This window comes from Phyllobates terribilis, unplaced genomic scaffold, assembly GCF_046119375.1.
Source record: "Phyllobates terribilis strain yellow unplaced genomic scaffold, ASM4611937v1 Scaffold_8__6_contigs__length_399053987, whole genome shotgun sequence".
Classification (NCBI taxonomy): domain Eukaryota; kingdom Metazoa; phylum Chordata; class Amphibia; order Anura; family Dendrobatidae; genus Phyllobates; species Phyllobates terribilis.
Genome location: NW_027362768.1, coordinates 170,964,548 through 170,987,385, shown reverse-complemented (window position 1 = coordinate 170,987,385; position 22,838 = coordinate 170,964,548). Strand labels below are relative to the sequence as shown.

The window sequence follows — 22,838 nt, the reverse complement described above, 5'->3', positions numbered from 1 at the left end:
GAAAAGGTGAACGGATGGACTCTACATGCCTGGTTCCCACCGTGAAGCATGGAGGAGGAGGTGTGATGGTGTGGGGGGGCTTTGCTGGTCAAACTGTTGGGGATTTATTCAAAATTGAAGGCATTTTGAACCAGCATGGCTACCACAGCATCTTGAAGCGGCATGCTATTCCATCCGGTTTCGTTTAGTTGGACCATCATTTATTTTTCAACAGGAGTATGACCCCAAACACCTCCAGGCTGTGTAAGGGCTATTTGACCAAGTAGGAGAGTGATGGGGGGCTACGCCAGATGACCTGGCCTCCACAGTCACCAGACCTGAACCCAATCGAGATGGTTTGGAGTGAGCTGGACCGCAGAGTGAAGGCAAAAGGGCCAACAAGTGCTAAGCATCTCTGGGAACTCCTTCAAGATTGTTGGAAGACCATTTCCGGTGACTACCTCATGAAGCTCATCAAGAAAATGCCAAGAGTGTGCAAAGCAGTCAAAGCAAAAGGTGGCTACTTTGAAGAACCTAGAATATAAGACTTATTTTTAGTTGTTTCACACTTTTTTGTTAAGTATATAATTCCACATGTGTTAATTCTTAGTTTTGATGCCTTCAGTGTGAATGTACAATTTTCATAGTCATGAAAATACAGAAAAATCTTTAAATGAGAAGGTGTGTCCAAACTTTTGGTCTCTACTGTATATATATATATATATATATATATATATATATATATATGTATATATATATTACACTGGAAAATGACTGTTATAATACTGTCCTCTATGTAAAAGAACAGGTACAATATAATACTGCTCCCTATGCACAGGAATATAACTACTATCATACTGCTCCTATGTACAAGAATATAACTACTATAATACTGCTCCTATGTACAAGAATATAACTACTATAATGCTGCTCCTATGTACAAGAATATAACTACTGTAATACTGCCCCCTTTGTACAAGAATATAACTACTATAATACTGCTCCTATGTACAAGAATATAACTACTATAATACTGCCCCCTATGTACAAGAATATAACTACTATAATACTGCCCCCTATGTGCAAGAATATAACTACTATAATACTGCTCCTATGTACAAGAATATAACTACTATAATACTGCCCCCTATGTACAAGAATATAACTACTATAATACTGATTCTATGTACAAGAATATAACTACTATAATACTGCTCCTATGTACAAGAATATAACTACTATAATACTGCTCCCTATGTACAAGAATATAAATACTATAATACTGCCCCCTATGTGCAAGAATATAACTACTATTATACTGCTCCCTATGTACAAAAATATAACTACTATAATACTGCTCCTATGTACAAGAATATAACTACTATAATATTGCTCCTATGTACAAGAATATAACTACTATAATACTGCTCCTATGTACAAGAATATAACTGCTATAATACTGCCCCCTATGTACAAGAATATAACTACTATAATACTGATTCTATGTACAAGAATATAACTACTATAATACTGCTCCTATGTACAAGAATATAACTACTATAATACTGCCCCTATGTACAAGAATATAACTACTATAATACTGCTCCTATGTACAAGAATATAATTACTATAAAACTGTCCCTATGTAGAAGAATATAACTGCTATAATACTGCTCCTATGTACAAGAATATAACTACTATAATGCTGCTCCTATGTACAAGAATATAACTACTATAATACTGCTCCTATCTACAAGAATATAGCTACTATAATACTGCTCCTATGTACAAGAATATAACTACTATAATACTGCCCTCTATGTACAAGAATATAACTACTATAATACTGCTCCTATATACAGGAATATAACTACTATAATACTGCTCCCTATGTACAAGAATATAGCTACTATAATACAGTCCCTATGTACAAGAATATAACTACTATAATACTGCTCCTATGTACAAGAATATGACTACTGTAATACTGCCCCTGTGTACAAGAATATAACTATTATAATACTGTCCCCTATGTACAAGAATGTAACTGCTATAATGCTCCTCCTATATACAGTACAGACCAAAAGTTTGGACACACCTTCTCATTTAAAGATTTTTCTGTATTTTCATGACTATGAAAATTGTACATTCACACTGAAGGCATCAAAACTATGAAGTACCACATGTGGAATTATATACTTAACAAAAAAGTGTGAAACAACTGAAAATAAGTCTTATATTCTAGGTTCTTCAAAGTAGCCACCTTTTGCTTTGATGACGGCTTTGCACACTCTTGGCATTCTCTTGATGAGCTTCAAGAGGTAGTCACCGGAAATGGTCTTCCAACAATCTTGAAGGAGTTCCCAGAGATGCTTGGCACTTGTTCACCCTTTTGCCTTCACTCTGCGGTCCAGCTCACCCCAAACCATCTCGATTGGGTTCAGGTCTGGTGAGTGTGGAGGCCAGGTCATCTGGCGCAGCACCCCATCACTCTCCTTCTTGGTCAAATAGCCCTTACACAGCCTGGAGGTGTGTTTGGGGTCATTGTCCTGTTGTAAAATAAATGATGGTCCAACTAAATGCAAACCGGATGGAATAGCATGCCGCTGCAAGATGCTGTGGTAGCCATGCTGGTTCAGTAAGCCTTCAATTTTGAATAAATCCCCAACAGTGTCACCAGCAAAGCACCCCCACACCATCACACCTCCTCCTCCATGCTTCACGGTGGGAACCAGGCATGTAGAGTCCATCCGTTCACCTTTTCTGCGTCGCACAAAGACACGGTGGTTGGAACCAAAGATCTCAAATTTAGACTCATCAGACCAAAGCACAGATTTCCACTGGTCTAATGTCCATTCCTTGTGTTCATTAGCCCAAACAAGTCTCTTCTGCTTGTTGCCTGTCCTTAGCAGTGGTTTCCTAGCAGCTATTTTACCATGAAGGCCTGCTGCACAAAGTCTCCTCTTAACAGTTGTTGTAGAGATGTGTCTGCTGCTAGAACTCTGTGTGGCATTGACCTGGTCTCTAATCTGAGCTGCTGTTAACCTGCAATTTGAGGCTGGTGACTCGGATAAACTTATCCTCAGAAGCAGAGGTGACTCTTGGTCTTCCTTTCCTGGGGCGGTCCTCATGTGAGCCAGTTTCTTTGTAGCGCTTGATGGTTTTTGCTACTGCACTTGGGGACAATTTCAAAGTTTTCCCAATTTTTCGCACTGACTGACCTCTATTTCTTAAAGTAATGATGGCCACTCGTTTTTCTTTACTTAGCTGCTATAATACTGCCCCCTATGTACAAGAATATAACTACTATAATACTGCTCCTATGTACAAGAATATAACTTCTATAATACTGCTCCTATGTACAAGTATATAACTACTATAACACTGCTCCTATGTACAAGAATATATCCACTATAATACTGCCCTATGTACAAGAATATAACTACTATAATACTGCTCCTATGTACAAGAATATAACTACTATAATACTGCCCCCTATGTACAAGAATATAACTACTATAATACTGCCCCCTATGTACAAGAATATAACTACTATAATACTGCCTCCTATGTATAAGAATATAACTACTATAATACTGCTCCTATGTATAAGAATATAACTACTATAATACTGCTCCTATGTACAAGTATATAACTACTATAACACTGCCCCTATGTACAAGAATATAACTACTATAATACTGCTCCTATGTACAAGAATATAACTACTATAATACTGCTCCTATGTACAAGTATATAACTACTATAACACTGCTCCTATGTACAAGAATATATCCACTATAATACTGCCCTATGTACAAGAATATAACTACTATAATACTGCTCCTACATGCAAGAATATAACTACTATAATACTGCCCCCTATGTACAAGAATATAACTACTATAATACTGCTCCTATGTACAAGAATAGAACTACTATAATACTGCCCCCTATGTACAAGAATATAACTACTATAATACTGCCCCCTATGTACAAGAATATAACTACTATAATACTGCCCTCTATGTAGAAGAATATAACTACTATAATACTGCTCCTATGTACAAGAATATAACTACTATAATACTGCCCTCTATGTAGAAGAATATAACTACTATAATACTGCCTCCTATGTACAAGAATATAACTACTATAATACTGCTCCCTATGTACAAGAATATAACTACTATAATACTGCATTCAAATGATAATATTATCTGTATAATAGGTATCATATACATCTTACAGGCTCTATTAAATACAGGAATTTTACACACTGTGTTATTGAAGCATTATCACCATTGTTGTCATTCTATTGCACACTTTCCACCATTTTGCTGTAGTTGATTTTCGATCATTTGCTCTTCTTAAACTTTATATTTCTAAAACAAATATAGATCAGGAAACTTAAAGGAAAAAGGTTCTCAGCTACTTTCTTGGCCACAAATATGGAGCAGAGCAGGTGCCAGATTCATCAAAGGAAACCTTCCCATTGTTAGCGGTGGGCTCGTGCGCCGCTCCGCTCCTCTGATCCACCAGTGCCCCACTTTTGCTTCTGGGAAGCTTTGATTTAACATATCTTGGAACATAAGCTGCGTCTGACTTGATGTTGACATTTGCGCCTTGCAACCTTTCTTTCTTAAGTGCAGGGTGAAGGAGGTCAATGTCTGGAGCAGGATTCTCCTATCAGTGAAAATGTTAATATAAATGTATCATAACGACAGATGATGTTACAAACGGCTACAAATAATGAACTGTGCCGTTATCACATATTATTACAGTGTTGTCAATATTTTTTTTTCTGTTCATCTCAGAGATTTTATCTCTCAGCCTGGTGTATTTATTATCTCATTGTGTTAGGATTCATTTCACAGCTCTGACCTACTTTATGACATATTGTAATAGAATATGTGACATGTATAACAACCCCAAGATAGTGAGCACTGACTTATTATCTCAAAATACATGTAGGGTATGTCATTGTGTGAGGATACCGTACCAGGGCTGAGACTGAGCATATAATAGGAGATATAAAACCCCAGTAATAATAAGAACAGATATGTTATCTGAGATACTATATCATGGTCTTAACATAAAGCACACTGACTTATTATCTCATAATTGTTGTTTGTAGCTATTTAGTGGTGAGATATCTTTTAATGACTGACAATTTCATGGCATAGATGATCTGAGCATAAATGATCTCAAAAGTGGTATAATTTATTAGGATCCTAAGATAATAAGCTCAGATGTATTATCTCATGTATCTGGTATGTTGGCTTTTCAGGTCTTAGAGATATTGAGTGTTGACTTATTATCTCACAGACCTGGAATATCGCGCCTTCGTATCTGAATTGTGAAATATTAATCATTCCATACCTTCTACTTGATATCATAGCTGTAAGATAGTGAGCACTGACTTATTATCTCAAAATATATGTAGGGTATCTCATTGTGTGGGGAAAATATAACGGGGCTGAGACCGAGCATATTATAGGAGACAGTATATCAAATCCCAGTAATAATAATTACAGGTATGATGTTTGAGATAGTATATCATGGTCTTAAGATGTTGAGCCCTGACTTATTATCTCATAATGGTTGTTTACTGCTTTGAAGTGCATAGATAAAGATATAGGGCTACCAATTTTAGGACAGATAATATCTGAGCTATGAGGGTGCTGAGATGTTATGTGAAATCTGACATATGTTACCCTAAGATAATAAGCACAGACTTACTATCTCATAATTTTAATATGTTGTCTTAGATACATTTTCAACTCTAAAATGTATTGAGGATTGACTTATTATCCCATAATACTGACATATCACGTAATAATGGCGAAATGCTTTCTCAGACCTCTGTCATGCTATGTGAAATATTACATTATACCTATAATATAAGGAGCACTGACTTATTATGTTATTATAGTGGTATATAGCTTTTTAGTGCTGAGATATGGTTTAATGACTGATAATTTCAGGGCATAGATGATCTGAGCATAAATAATCTGAAATTTGGTATAATTTATTATTATCCTAAGATAATGAGCTCAGATGTATTATCTCATGTATCTGGTATGTTGCCTTCTCAGGTTGTAGTAATATTGAGTGTTGACTTATTATCTCACAGATCTGAAATATCACGCCTTCTTATCTGAATTGTGAAATATTAATCATTCCATACCTTCTACCTGATATCATAGCTTTAAGATAATGAGTACTGACTTATTATCTCATAATAGTGGTATGCAGCTTTTTAGTGCTGAGATATCTTTTAATGACTGATAGTTTCATGCCATAGATGATCTGAGCATAAATGATCTGAAATGTGCTATCATTCATTATGATCCTAAAATAATGAGCTCAGATCTATTATCTCATATATCTGGTATTTTGTCTTTTCAGGTTTTTTTGTGATATTGACTGTTGACTTATTATCTCATAGATCTGAAATATCACACCTTCATATCGGAATTGTGAAATATGTATCATACCATAACTTGTAACTGATATAATTTCTGAAAGATAGTGAGTGCTGACATATTATCTCATAATCCCATAATGCAAGTATAGGACATGTTGAAGTGAGCTCCTATCTCATGGATCCAATCCAATTTTCGTGACCCTGGCAAAATATTGAGATAGTATATTAGTGCTCTGAGATGTTTAGCTCTGACATAGTAACTCAGCGCTCAGCGACAATATTTCATAGCTCTGACTTATTATCTCACAATCTCATAATGCAAGTATAGGACATGTAGAAGTGAGCTACTATCTCAGGTATCCAATTTTCGGGACCCGGGTATAATACTAAGGTAGTATATTAGTGCTCTGAGAGGTTTAGCTCTGACATATTATCTCTGAGCACTGAGTTACTATCTCATAGCTCTGACTTCTGAATTGATTTTATTACACAGAAGTCTCTTAATATAAAGTAGGATTTGGAAGACCTTGTAAAGCAGGAGTCTTCAACTTGTGGTTCTCCAGCTGTGGTGAAACTACAACTCTCAGCATGCTGTGACAGCTGCCGGTTGGGAATTGTTGTTTCATCAAATCTTTAGAGCCTTGAGATGAGGACCACTGGTGTAAAGCGTTCACATCTCAGCTGCCTTAACAGTTCCTACAGGGCAGCAGCTATGGAGAGAAGAAGGACTTGTTGCCTTGGATACCCCGATCAGGATAACTCCCAGCAGATTGCCTTCTGCAGTTGGGTTGCGGATCATCTATGTAAATCTGGACATATATGAGAGTCACAAGCTGCAATGCAATAAGATGTAATTCGTAGAAGTCGTGTATCAGGGGAGTAAATTGATTTACTGGGGGTAGGAAATAATCTGGTTTGGAAGAATTAAAGGGATTGTCCACTTTAGACTTCCACCCTGGGTAGTTGTCCTTCACTCTGCACTGGTTGGGGTGGAATTCTCCCATCTACCTTCACATAAATGCCTCAGTCCACATGCTGATTTTAGGTAAGGTGACATATTCTTCTCCATTCACATCCAGAGCTGCATTCCACACTGCTGATTTTCAGAGAGCATTGCATTATTGGAGCACACAATAATGTTTTTAATGCAGCTTTGTATGTGACTGGAGTCAAATCGGTAGAAACCCAATGAAGCAAAGTGTTTGCAAAGTCACTCAGCTTTGAAATGTTGGTAAAAGTGAAGTTATGTTCAGATCTGGGTTTTATGAGTTATTTCTGCTCATTCGTTACATTTCCAGTTCATCATTTCCCACTTCGTTCTGTTCTTACATCATTAGAAACTAAATAACCAATGTCATTTTCAGAATTAATTTCTAAAGTATATTAAAGAGAAAAAAGCCCATGTTGTGATTAAAAGTGTAAATTACCATAGATTTTAATTTCTTAATGCTCTAAACATTAGTGATCCGCACGGTGCTATAACTGGCAATACTCGCTTAATATCTTTTGAATTAAATGAGAAAATTAATTGCATGATAAATCAGAAATCGCTGGGTATTTAAGTAGCAGGGAGAAATATTCAGCTTATATAATGTGCCGGTGGCATCTGCTCTGCTGTATAATATCCGCCACAACATCTGACATTCAAGCTACAAAAATCCATACATTTTCTCAATTTATTGCTTGTCCTGCAGATAAATTCCATATTAACATTCTGTATCCATGTATCAATGGTTTCTGCCATCTCAATACCTAAATATCCCCACAGCAGCACCGACAATTGCAGCAGATTAGCGTCTTGGCGTTGTATCGCCCTGTCTCCTCTTTGCCTTACCTGTCTTTTCATTGTATTTTTCCTCCTGTTTCTTCACTGTGCTCTTGTGTTTCCTCTGTATACTTCATCTTTCCTCCTTTTGCTTCCTGTCTCCACTGTATACTTCCCCATTTCCTCCTGTTTTCTTTGTAAACTTCTCCATTTTCTCCCTATTCTGTCTGTTTCCTCTGTATACTTATTTATTTCCTCCTTGTCCTGCCTGTGTTTCCTCTGTATACTTCATCTTTCCTCCTTTTGCTTCCTATCTCCACTGTATACTTCCCCATTTCCACCTTGTTTTCTTTGTAAACCTCCTCATTGCCTCATTTATCCTCACTGTTCTGTCTGTTTCCTCTGTATACTTTCCCATTTCCTCCTTTTTCCTCCCTGTTCTGTCTGTATGCTTTTCTCTGTATTCTTCTTTATTTTCTCCTTTTGCTGCCTGTGTTTTCTCTGTACTCTTCTCTATTTCTTCCTTTTGCTGCCTGTGTTTTCTCTGTACTCTTCTCTATTTCCTCCTCTTGCTGCCTGTGTTTTCTCTGTACTCTTCTCTATTTCCTCCTTTTGCTGCCTGTGTTTTCTCTGTACTCTTCTCTATTTCCTCCTTTTGCTGCCTGTGTTTTCTCTGTACTCTTCTCTATTTCCTCCTTTTGCTGCCTGTGTTTTCTCTGTACTCTTCTCTATTTCCTCCTTTTGCTGCCTGTGTTTTCTCGGTACTCTTCTCTATTTCCTCCTTTTGATGCCTGTGTTTTCTCTGTACTCTTCTCTATTTCCTCCTCTTGCTGCCTGTGTTTTCTCTGTACTCTTCTCTATTTCCTCCTTTTGCTGCCTGTGTTTTCTCTGTACTCTTCTCTATTTCCTCCTTTTGCTGCCTGTGTTTTCTCTGTACTCTTCTCTATTTCTTCCTTTTGCTGCCTGTGTTTTCTCTGTACTCTTCTCTATTTCCTCCTTTTGATGCCTGTGTTTTCTCTGTACTCTTCTCTATTTCTTCCTTTTGCTGCCTGTGTTTTCTCTGTACTCTTCTCTATTTCTTCCTTTTGCTGCCTGTGTTTTCTCTGTACTCTTCTCTATTTCCTCCTTTTGATGCCTGTGTTTTCTCTGTACTCTTCTCTATTTCCTCCTTTTGCTGCCTGTGTTTTCTCTGTACTCTTCTCTATTTCCTCCTTTTGCTGCCTGTGATTTCTCTGTACTCTTCTCTATTTCCTCCTTTTGCTGCCTGTGTCTTCTCTGTACTCTTCTCTATTTCTTCCTTTTGATGCCTGTGTTTTCTCTGTACTCTTCTCTATTTCCTCCTCTTGCTGCCTGTGTTTTCTCTGTACTCTTCTCTATTTCCTCCTTTTGATGCCTGTGTTTTCTCTGTACTCTTCTCTATTTCCTCCTTTTGCTGCCTGTGTTTTCTCTGTACTCTTCTCTATTTCCTCCTTTTGCTGCCTGTGTTTTCTCTGTACTCTTCTCTATTTCTTCCTTTTGCTGCCTGTGTTTTCTCTGTACTCTTCTCTATTTCCTCCTTTTGCTGCCTGTGTTTTCTCTGTACTCTTCTCTATTTCCTCCTTTTGTGGCCTGTGTTTTCTCTGTACTCTTCTCTATTTCTTCCTTTTGCTGCCTGTGTTTTCTCTGTACTCTTCTCTATTTCCTCCTTTTGATGCCTGTGTTTTCTCTGTACTCTTCTCTATTTCCTCCTTTTGCTGCCTGTGTTTTCTCTGTACTCTTCTCTATTTCCTCCTTTTGCTGCCTGTGTTTTCTCTGTACTCTTCTCTATTTCTTCCTTTTGCTGCCTGTGTTTTCTCTGTACTCTTCTCTATTTCCTCCTTTTGCTGCCTGTGTTTTCTCTGTACTCTTCTCTATTTCCTCCTTTTGATGCCTGTGTTTTCTCTGTACTCTTCTCTATTTCCTCCTTTTGCTGCCTGTGTTTTCTCTGTACTCTTCTCTATTTCCTCCTTTTGCTGCCTGTGTTTTCTCTGTACTCTTCTCTATTTCCTCCTTTTGCTGCCTGTGTTTTCTCTGTACTCTTCTCTATTTCTTCCTTTTGCTGCCTGTGTTTTCTCTGTACTCTTCTCTATTTCCTCCTTTTGATGCCTGTGTTTTCTCTGTACTCTTCTCTATTTCCTCCTTTTGCTGCCTGTGTTTTCTCTGTACTCTTCTCTATTTCTTCCTTTTGCTGCCTGTGTTTTCTCTGTACTCTTCTCTATTTCCTCCTTTTGCTGCCTGTGTTTTCTCTGTACTCTTCTCTATTTCCTCCTTTTGATGCCTGTGTTTTCTCTGTACTCTTCTCTATTTCCTCCTTTTGCTGCCTGTGTTTTCTCTGTACTCTTCTCTATTTCCTCCTTTTGCTGCCTGTGTTTTCTCTGTACTCTTCTCTATTTCTTCCTTTTGCTGCCTGTGTTTTCTCTGTACTCTTCTCTATTTCTTCCTTTTGCTGCCTGTGTTTTCTCTGTACTCTTCTCTATTTCCTCCTTTTGCTGCCTGTGTTTTCTCTGTACTCTTCTCTATTTCCTCCTTTTGCTGCCTGTGTTGTCTCTGTACTCTTCTCTATTTCCTCCTTTTGCTGCCTGTGTTTTCTCTGTACTCTTCTCTATTTCCTCCTTTTGCTGCCTGTGTTTTCTCTGTACTCTTCTCTATTTCCTCCTTTTGCTGCCTGTGTTTTCTCTGTACTCTTCTCTATTTCCTCCTTTTGCTGCCTGTGTTTTCTCTGTACTCTTCTCTATTTCTTCCTTTTGCTGCCTGTGTTTTCTCTGTACTCTTCTCTATTTCCTCCTTTTGATGCCTGTGTTTTCTCTGTACTCTTCTCTATTTCCTCCTTTTGCTGCCTGTGTTTTCTCTGTACTCTTCTCTATTTCTTCCTTTTGCTGCCTGTGTTTTCTCTGTACTCTTCTCTATTTCCTCCTTTTGCTGCCTGTGTTTTCTCTGTACTCTTCTCTATTTCCTCCTTTTGCTGCCTGTGTTTTCTCTGTACTCTTCTCTATTTCCTCCTTTTGCTGCCTGTGTTTTCTCTGTACTCTTCTCTATTTCTTCCTTTTGCTGCCTGTGTTTTCTCTGTACTCTTCTCTATTTCCTCCTTTTGATGCCTGTGTTTTCTCTGTACTCTTCTCTATTTCCTCCTTTTGCTGCCTGTGTTTTCTCTGTACTCTTCTCTATTTCCTCCTTTTGCTGCCTGTGTTTTCTCTGTACTCTTCTCTATTTCCTCCTTTTGCTGCCTGTGTTTTCTCTGTACTCTTCCCTATTTCCTCCTTTTGATGCCTGTGTTTTCTCTGTACTCTTCTCTATTTCCTCCTTTTGCGGCCTGTGTTTTCTCTGTACTCTTCTCTATTTCCTCCTTTTGCTTCCTGTGTTTCCTCTGAATTGTTCTTTCTGTTGCTTCCCTATTCTGCTTATGTTTCTTCTGTTTACTTCTCCAATTCTTGCTTTTGCTGCTTGTTTCATCTGTATTCTTCCATCTGCTTTTTCCCTTTGCTGTCTTTGTTTTCTTTGTATACTTCTTGTATGCTCTTGCCTTTCCTCTGATGGCTTCCCATTACCTTCTTTTGCTGCCTGAGATTCCTCTGTATGCCTTAAGGTATCCTCTGTTTTCTCTGTATACTTCCTCAGTTCATCATTTTTCTGTCTGTAAAAACAGATTTGAAATGCGCTAAAAAAAGTGTATCTTAATGAATGTACAAAAATGTGACTATTCAAAGTGTGACACAAGATAGCTGAATAAAGCAGCTCTCCTACCTGTTCACGATGAATAGCGGTCACCATCCGTTCTGGATTTCAATTCAAGATGGATGCAGGGAGTCCTGTGGCCGCACTTTAACTCATTGGTTCAGGATCCAAAAGTTTATTTAAAAGGCGAATAATTCTATCTCGCTATTGAGACCTATTGGTCTCAATGTGTTTAGTGTGAAGATCCATCTAGTTTCCGCTCTCTACATCTGTTTTATAAAGTTTCCCCCTCTCCAATGTTTTTCCACCTTTTTCACACCCCAAAAGGAACTTCCCGTCATATTCCCATTATGTACTAATTTGTAATGCTGTGTCAAAGGGTGCCCAGTAAACTGTCTTTTAATATTATATACATGTTCTTTTAATCTTACTCACAGTTCATGTTTAGTCCAGCCTATGTAGTGTTTCATATTTTTCTATTGCTTTGCACATTGCATTCTGTGCATGGAAAAAAAACTTTTTTCCTCCCTACATTACATGTTGTATATTTATTTCTCACTACTGTTGGTGCTATTCTGCTCTCTAAATTGCGGGCTTTCTTAAGTATAAAACATTGCACACTGTTTTCTAATTCAAAACCTAAAGAGAAATGTATATAATTTTTAACTACTTTACAGAAAATAACAAAAAATTAACATTGGGCTGTTCTAAAAAATAGTAGTGTCTACATTTGTCTTTACAAACTCTCAATATGTACTTTTTTTTTTAAAGATTTTGCATGTGAATCACTAACCTAATATTTAGTTGTTACCCACAGTTTTTTTTTAGAACTGCTTCACATCTATGTTGCATAGAGTCAAGCAACTTCTGGGACCTGTCACCTGTTATTCCAGCCCAGGATGCTTTGACTGCATCCCACAATTTTTGGGGATTTGTTGGTTTTGCCTCAGAAATGGCATTGTTGATGTCACCCCACAAGTGTTCTATCGGATTAAGGTCCGGGCATTGGGCTGGCGATGCCATAACCTAAATTTTGCTGGACTGGAACCAAGATTTTGCTCATTTACTGGTGTGTTTAGGGTCGTTGTCTTGTTGAAACACCCATTTCAAGGGCATATCCTCTTCAGCGTAAGGACACATGACCTCTTCAAGTATTTTAATATATGCAAACTGGTCCATGAGCCCTGGTATGTGGTAAATAGGTCCGGCACCATAGTAAGAGAAACATGCCCATGCTTGCACCACCATGCTTCACTGTCTTCAGAGTGTACTGTGGCCTTAATGCAGAGTTTGAGGGTCGTCTGGCGAACTGTCTGCCGCCCTTGGACCCAAAAAGAACAATTTTACTTTCATCAGTCTAAAAAATGTTTCTCCATTTCTCTTTAGGACAGTTGATGTGTTCTTTGGCAAATTGTATCCGCTTCAGTACATGTCTTTTTTTTTAACAGTGGGACTTTGCGGGGACTTCTTGCTAAGAGATTAGCTTCACACAGGCGTCTTCTAACTGTCGCAGTACTCACAGGTAACTTGAGACTGTCTTTGATCATCCTGGAGCTGATCATTAGCTGGGCCTTTGCCATTCTGGCTATTCTTCCATCCATTAGAATGGTAGTCTTCCGTTTTCTTCCACGTCTCTCTGGTTTTGCTTTCCATTGTAAAGCATTGGAGATCATTTTAGCTGAACAGCCGATCATTGTCTGCACTTCTTTATAAGTTTTACCCTCTCCAATCATCTTTTTAATCAAAGTACATTATTCTTCTGAACAATGTCTCGAACGACCCATATTTCTCAGACTTTCAAGGAGAAATGCATGTACAACATGTGCTGGCTTCACCCTTCAATAAGGGCCACCTGATTCACACCTGTTTCTTCACAGAATGATTGACCTCACTAATTGAACTCCACACTGCTGTTATTTTGAACACATCCCGTGCAATTAATTATTCAAATACACAGACTCAAAAACCTGCAGATCATGAATGTGGAGTCTGGAGGTTTTCTTAGAATCTACTGCACCAACTGGTAAATTGTTTGACATGCGATAAATATAATTTATACCAAAAACAGTGATTTATCTGGTTAGTCATATCGGACTGCTATTATTTTGAACACTACTGTATGTGATGATTTGTTTATTCTCTAATGACGTCTCCATGTTCTATCCTATCACGTCCTAGACGACCTGCACACACGATCAGCCATTTATACTTTTTTCAAGTTACATTTTTTAAAGTTTTTTAAACTTTTTTTTTAACTTTCCCATTTTAATTAGACTGGAACAAAATGATTAAAATGTTTCACTAATTTTTTTTTTTCAGTTTGGAAGTTCAGTGGACCTCAGCCCTCCCAAGACTTTCTTAGAATGTCTTACAGCACTATTCTGCAGTGCTGTTATATGGCGGAACTGCTGCAAATGGTTCATCATCCTGACGGGTTTTAATTAGCGGAGGAGAGCAATAGCTAGGAATAAGCTACAGTAATCCATTAATACATATTCCAGGACAAACGAGGAAAGGTTTGCAGGTTAGGCTGTAAATTAGAGCAGTTCCACCACAGCTTGGCCCTGGGCAGGTGAATACATTCACAATGCTCACAAGTCGTGTAATCATTCAATGAAACAATGTAACACTGGAAACATAAAGGTCCAAGATATTTCCTTTAAAGCTTCAGAGCATGCTTCTGATCTGTAAAAGGGGTGCAACCTCAAACATTAGTGGCACTATAGTGGTCGGGGCTATGCCATATTACCAGTCATTCTTCAAAATAGTGAAGAAGTATTATAAGTGATGATGGCACTTGTATAAAAGTCACAATCCGCACAGACTCCCAGTCTTTCTGGGTCATTGGGCAATAGAGTGGGCTCTTTTAATTTAAAGGAATGGTACTGTTCCTTTAAATTGCTGTGTGCCACCACTCTCACTCCGTGCTGTCCCCTCTTGTGTGTATTTCCCATGTGTACCTGTGGTCCTCTGCAGTCCTTGTTAGTTTTTTTCCTGTTCTCTCTCATAGACTGTTGAGTTTTGCGGAAGGTCTCTGACTGTTCTCAGTGTTGCTGGAGGCAGAGTATGGTTGTCAGGGCAGAAGAGAGCAGTGTTGCAATGGCATGTGCCATGGTCTCAAGGTCCTAACATGGAGGAGACAAGGAAGACTACAGTTGTCATACACAGGAGTATGGAAGCTGTGCCCCAATGCTCAAGGGAGTGAGTGGCTGCAGCGGTGAGAGAAGAGGATGCAAAATGTAGTGCATGCAGCAGTTGGCATTTGTAAGGAGGAGGCAACAGTGGGATGTTGCTGGTAACTGACCCCAACCCTGGATGCAGTGGTGGGTTACAGTGGAAATAATAAAACATCAGGTAAGGGCATAGATATATGAGCTTCTGGGTAATCATCTGCAAATGGGGCATGGTGTCAAAGGTGGCCAAAGAACCCCTCTGCTACTTAAAGAGGACCTGTCACTTGCTCATTAAAATTGAGATAAATTCCTGGTTTAAATCCCCGAGCTTTCCTGTTTCTGCCACTTTTTTCCATTTTGCGCTATGTCGTTCCATTGCAGAGATATTCACATTTGTTTCTTCTGGAACACAGCATGTGAAATCTCTGCTTTGCAGCACAACTGAGAGTTTCTTCAGAGTCTTCTCTCGGGTCTGCACTTTCACCCATCTCTTCCCGATGCTACCAATCCGTTTCATACACTACCGAGCTGTGATTGGCAGTGTCTGGAAGGAAGGAGTGAAAAAGCACGCCTCCATAGAAGACTCTGAAGCACCAAGCTTAGCTACAAGCAGAGATTTCACATGCTGCGCTCTAGAAGAAACTGATGTGACTATCTCTGCAATGGAGCGATGCAGAGCAAAACAGAAAAGAGAGGCAGAATCAGGGGAGCTCAGAGATTTTTACAAGATAATAAAATCATTTTTTTGAGCAAGTGATCGGTCTTCTTTGTAAATGTCACATAATATATATGTATGTGTGTGTTTGAGAGTGGCTTTTGCTGAATTTTATATTGCGGTCAGGAGCTTCAAGTTACACCTCTAGCAGTTGACAAGTACTGCACTGAGTGTAGAGCTACCCCTTAAATATTAGGAGGGAGGTAACATTGAGGAGTAGTGATGCCTGGTATATGACAATGGCATCCAGCACAGCCTGCGGCAGTAATAGCCTCGTCAGTGCTTTCCCTGTCCATTTGCTCTCATCAGTGGATCGATTTGCCCATAACAGCTCTGATCTTGCATTTTGGTTATAACTTTCAAGCTTTATTAACTTGGTAAAATAAAATGAGCAATGTGATCTCCCCAGAAAGAAAGAGCCTCCTTATAAAACGTTTCCTGCTGCTTATTACACGGATATATATTAAGGCCCAGCTGGACGGAAAGGATTTGGCTTAGATATAGAAAAGTCTCGACGCCTGTTGTAAAAGCTTAAATGGTAAATGCTGTTATTACCGACTCATAAACAATATTTACTGTTAGACGAATCCGCGGCTCCGGAGCTGCTGAACCCGGGAACATGGAGGGGAGTTCTGCTCATTTCATTGTCTGATAGAAGGTTTATGTAAAGACCAGGGATGAGCAGATCCCTGGAAGTTCGGGTTCTGGTACCTGACCGAACTGTATGTCCAAAGTTCAGTTCGGGTACCAGAACTTTACCCAAACTTGAACATGAACCTGAACCCCATTGAAATGTATAGGGACTCGAACTTCGGAGCTAGAAAACTCTCTCTCCTTCCCTCGGAACTCTAAACATTAAAATGGAATTCCGGGAGAAGTTTGTGTTCGGAGTTCAGCACCGGACATTTACGAACCCCAAACTTTAAAGTTCAGGCTCACTGATCTCTAGTAAAGACTTCTGTTAGGTGGGAATATTCTAGATAAAGAAACCAAGCTCTGAAGATGGAGCCAGAGAGACGTTCTATCAGCGGAGCAGAATCAGCACCAGGGAGAGCTCCTCCAGCTAATACAGACCCCTAAAATCAAGAATGAGTGCGGGTGACCTAATACAGCTGACAGAAGGGTGCTACCAGCTCTACACAACTCCATAAAGAATACAGTAGTATTGGTAATATAATGTATGTACACAGTGACTGCACCAGCAGAATAGTGAGTGCAGCTCTGGAGTATAATACAGGATGTAACTCAGGATCAGTACAGGATAAGTAATGTAATGTATGTACACAGTGACTGCACCAGCAGAATAGTGAGTGCAGCTCTGGAGTATAATACAGGATGTAACTCAGGATCAGTACAGGATAAGTAATGTAATGTATGTACACAGTGACTGTACCAGCAGAATAGTGAATGCAGCTCTGGAGTATAATACAGGATGTAACTCAGGATCAGTACAGGATAAGTAATGTAATGTATGTACACAGTGACTGCACCAGCAGAATACTGAGTGCAGCTCTGGAATATAATACAGGATGTAACTCAGGATCAGTAATGTAATGTATGTACAGAGTGACTGCACCAGCAGAATAGTGAGTGCAGCTCTGGAGTATAATACAGGATGTAACTCAGGATCAGTAATGTAATGTATGTACACAGTGACTGCACCAGCAGAATAGTGAGTGCAGCTCTGGAATATAATACAGGATGTAACTCAGGATCAGTAATGTAATGTATGTACAGAGTGACTGCACCAGCAGAATAGTGAGTGCAGCTCTGGAGTATAATACAGGATGTAACTCAGGATCAGTAATGTAATGTATGTACACAGTGACTGCACCAGCAGAATAGTGAGTGCAGCTCTGGAGTATAATACAGGATGTAACTCAGGATCAGTAATGTAATGTATGTACACAGTGACTGCACCAGCAGAATAGTGAGTGCAGCTCTGGAGTATAATACAGGATGTAACTCAGGATCAGTACAGGATCAGTAATGTAATGTATGTACACAGTGACTGCACCAGCAGAATAGTGAGTGCAGCTCTGGAGTATAATACAGGATGTAACTCAGGATCAGTACAGGATCAGTAATGTAATGTATGTACACAGTGACTGCACCAGCAGAATAGTGAGTGCTGCTCTGGAGTATAATACAGGATGTAACTCAGAATCAGTAATGTAATGTATGTACACAGTGACTGCACCAGCAGAATAGTGAGTGCAGCTCTGGAGTATAATACAGGATGTAACTCAGGATCATTACAGGATCAGTAATGTAATGTATGTACACAGTGACTGCACCAGCAGAATAGTGAGTGCAGCTCTGGAGTATAATACAGGATGTAACTCAGGATCAGTACAGGATAAGTAATGTAATGTATGTACACAGTGACTGCACCAGCAGAATAGTGAGTGCAGCTCTGGAGTATAATACAGGATGTAACTCAGGATCAGTACAGGATAAGTAATGTAATGTATGTACACAGTGACTGTACCAGCAGAATAGTGAATGCAGCTCTGGAGTATAATACAGGATGTAACTCAGGATCAGTACAGGATAAGTAATGTAATGTATGTACACAGTGACTGCACCAGCAGAATAGTGAGTGCAGCTCTGGAATATAATACAGGATGTAACTCAGGATCAGTAATGTAATGTATGTACAGAGTGACTGCACCAGCAGAATAGTGAGTGCAGCTCTGGAGTATAATACAGGATGTAACTCAGGATCAGTAATGTAATGTATGTACACAGTGACTGCACCAGCAGAATAGTGAGTGCAGCTCTGGAGTATAATACAGGATGTAACTCAGGATCAGTAATGTAATGTATGTACACAGTGACTGCACCAGCAGAATAGTGAGTGCAGCTCTGGAGTATAATACAGGATGTAACTCAGGATCAGTACAGGATCAGTAATGTAATGTATGTACACAGTGACTGCACCAGCAGAATAGTGAGTGCAGCTCTGGAGTATAATACAGGATGTAACTCAGGATCAGTACAGGATCAGTAATGTAATGTATGTACACAGTGACTGCACCAGCAGAATAGTGAGTGCTGCTCTGGAGTATAATACAGGATGTAACTCAGGATCAGTACAGGATCAGTAATGTAATGTATGTACACAGTGACTGCACCAGCAGAATAGTGAGTGCAGCTCTGGAGTATAATACAGGATGTAACTCAGGATCAGTAATGTAATGTATGTACACAGTGACTACAGCAGCAGAATAGTGAGTGCAGCTCTGGAGTATAATACAGGATGTAACTCAGGATCAGTAATGTAATGTATGTACACAGTGACTGCACCAGCAGAATAGTGAGTGCAGCTCTGGAGTATAATACAGGATGTAACCCAGGATCAGTACAGGACACAATGACTGCATCAGCAGAATAGAGATGCAGCTATTTGGAGCCATGAAGTATTCGCTATAAGCAGGGCATATATTGGTGATTTATGGCTCTATGTATGGATAAATCAAAATTCATAAACCTTCCTGTACATCAGAGTCACCAGTAATTGGCTCAAGGTCAGATCATCCTGTCAGATGCGTCTCTACATCTTTCATTTGCAATTAGTATATGTTAATTCTATATGTTAATTACTTGGAATATTTATGAGCTCCTTTCTGTCCAGTATTTTTCTCTGAAAAGGAAATAGCCCTATGATAAATGCTTGAACATTAGACTCGGCAGCCCTCGCGGTGGCCACATGGTGGTCGCTCATTTTTCCCAGGAAGAGGCTGTAACTAAGGAACATTGAATTGGAAGCTTTGCTGGTCGTCTTCTTTACTTTAGAGGTAAATGGTCTGGAATTATATTGGTAAATAGCGCAGTCAGTTCTCAGGCGCTTGCACTTTGGAGATGTTGCTCAGACGCTGCAGGAAGCTGCTTTGGATGAAATACTCATTTATGTGAACAGGATTTGTATTTTGGAATGGCCAATTAACAAGCTACCGAACCTGGGAGATCTCGTAGCGGCGCTTTGTGTAATGGCTTCTACCCTCACCTGTGAGTAAATGAAAAGCCGCCAGCTGCCGATTCACAAGCTCCGTTACTTTCCAGATGTGGACTACGGGCTGTTAGGCAAACAGGGGCCGCTCGGTCAAAGGGGCCAATGTCCTAAACGATACCATGATAAATAGCGGGTCTGCTGGTACAGTATATGTGTAGTCCCTTGTGGATCTGTGGCTCTCCAGGAGATACAATACTACAACTCCCAGCATGCCTTAAAAGCCAGGATTGTACTTTTGCAACTGTTGGAGAGCAACTGATCAGAAGCAAAATTGCAATAATGCTTGGTCTAGTAAAAATCCTTCCAGGCTCTATTAATTAGAAACACTCATCAAATGTTTGCCACCAAATAGGAGATCCGCATGATGTGGAGACAGAGACCCTGATTCCAGTGATGTGCCACTTACTGGGCTGCTTGCTAGTTTTAAGAAAATCACTGTTTTAGCAGCAGCGGATTATCAGTAGAGGACTAGTAGACCTACTGCCAGGTAGTCCTCCATATTCATGAGCTCTCTATAAACCCCCCACTGATTGGAAGCTTTCTGCCTATGCACAGTGTACACAGAAAGCTGCCAATGAGTGGTGTGGATGGGGCTATTCAGAGAACTGGTAGATCTGCCGCAGATAAAATAGGGAGTTTATCAAAATGACAGCAAGCAGCCAAGTAAGTGACACATAGCCAGAATCAGGGTCTCTGCCCCTACATTAGGCAGCTCTCAGATGGGGTAGCAAAACCTCTGTGACAAATTCCCTTTAACAATTAGACTTTATCAGGTTTCAATTAATTCTTAAAGTTTTATTCCTAAAATATTCATAGAAAAGGGGACAATTTTCTGATTGCTATGACTCCTAGGGATCCTAAGAACAGGAGTCTGGATCCTGGGAATTTTGCTCTGCTGAGCCCCATCTTGAAAAATTGAAAGAGAAGAGGTGTGGAGCGCTGTGCTCAGAAATAGCTGAGCGCTGTGCTTGGCTTTCTGCAGCTTGGGCATGTGTACCTCCTCTCCTGTAAGTCGGGGCTGTGCAGGATCCAGTTCCAGAATCCCAGAGACCCTTTCTTAGGATCATAGTAACTCCCAACGTGGTCATAAAAGGACGACTGCAGAAAAGCATTGGAGACTTCACCCCCTGGTCAATAAGGCTACATTTATATATAGGTAAGAGGGGGCCACATCTCAGGAGCACAGAGGCGCCGGAACAAAGGACGAATAACACCGGGGTCAGGAGAACAGCGACATTTACATCAGATAAAGGAAGTTACATTTTTGTGACAAGCGAGGGCTCCATTTGAGATGCAGTCAGACCTTTCAAAATGAAGTTACACAGTGAGACAAGCTAGGAGACAACGCCTGACATTGTGGTCGCGGTCTTTTCCCAAGAAACCTGATGATTCATGTCCATTGGAGTGAAGGGAGAATTATAAAGTCCCTAAATACCAATATTTTTATACCAAAATAAAGAACACTTTAGGCCCCTCCCCATTGGGTGCAGAAATGTCCCAATTAATGCAAATTAAACCACATCCTTTTTTATTCTGGTTACCTACAGAGTCCTATAAAAGTTGGGACTTGTTTATTTTGGGAATACAGTTAGGTCCATATATATTTGGACAGAAACAACATTTTTCTAATTTTGGTTCTAGACATTACCACAATGAATTATAAACAAAACAATTCAGATGCAGTTGAAGTTCAGACTTTCAGCTTTCATTTGAGGGTATCCACATTAAAATTGAATGAAGGGTTTAGGAGTTTCAGCTCCTTAACATGTGCCACCCTGTTTTTAAAGGGACCAAAAGTAATTGCACAGATTAAATAATTGTAAATAAAATGTTCATTTCTAGTACTTGGTTGAAAACCCTTTGTTAGCAATGACTGCCTGAAGTCTTGAACTCATGGACATCACCAGACGCTGTGTTTCCTCCTTTTTGATGCTCTGCCAGGCCTTCACTGCGGTGGTTTTCAGGTGCTGTTTGTTTGTGGGCCTTTCTGTCTGAAGTTTAGTCTTTAACAAGTGAAATGCATGCTCAATTGGGTTGAGATCAGGTGACTGACTTGGCCATTCAAGAATATTCCACTTCTTTGCTTTAATAAACTCCTGGGTTGCTTTGGCTTTATGTTTTGGGTCATTGTCCATCTGTAGTATGAAACGACGACCAATCGGTTTGGCTGCATTTGGCTGGATCTGAGCACACAGTATGGCTCTGAATACATCAGAATTCATTCGGCTGCTTCTGTCCTGTGTCACATCATCAATAAACACTAGTGACCCAGTGCCACTGGCAGCCATGCATGCCCAAGCCATCACACTGCCTCCGCTGTGTTTTACAGATGATGTGGTATGCTTTGGATCATGAGCTGTACCTCGCCTTCGCCATACTTTTCTCTTTCCATCATTCTGGTAGAGGTTGATCTTGGTTTCATCTGTCCAAAGAATGTTCTTCCAGAACTGTGCTGGTTTTTTTAGATGTTTTTTAGCAAAGTCCAGTCTAGCCTTTTTATTCTTGATGCTTATGAGTGGCTTGCACCATGCAGTGAACCCTCTGTATTTACTTTCATGCAGTCTTCTCTTTATGGTAGATTTGGATATTGATACGCCTACCTCCTGGAGAGTGTCGTTCACTTGGTTGGCTGTTGTGACGGGGTTTCTCTTCACCATGGAGATTATTCTGCGATCATCCACCACTGTTGTCTTCCGTGGGCGCCCAGGTCTTTTTGCATTGATGAGTTCACCAGTGCTTTCTTTCTTTTTCAGGATGTACCAAACTGTAGATTTTGCCACTCCTAATATTGTAGCAACTTCTCGGATGGGTTTTTTCTGTTTTTGCAGCTTAAGGATGGCTTGTTTCACCTGCATGGAGAGCTCCTTTGACCGCATGTTTACTTCACACCAAAACCTTCCAAATGCAAGCACCACACCTCAAATCAACTCCAGGCCTTTTATCTGCTTAATTGAGAATGACATAACGAAGGGATTGCCCACACCTGTCCATGAAATAGCCTTGGAGTCAATTGTCCAATTACTTTTGGTCCCATTAAAAACAGGGTGGCACATGTTAAGGAGCTGAAACTC

General features: G+C 39.7%; 1 protein-coding gene across 9 annotated transcripts in view; it reads left to right on the top strand.

Annotated features, from left to right (window-relative positions):
* DAB1 (DAB adaptor protein 1) overlaps nucleotides 1–22,838 on the top strand; it is a 1,162,683-nt gene that overhangs the window by 214,847 nt on the left and 924,998 nt on the right. The gene's annotated exons all lie outside the window — the stretch shown is intronic.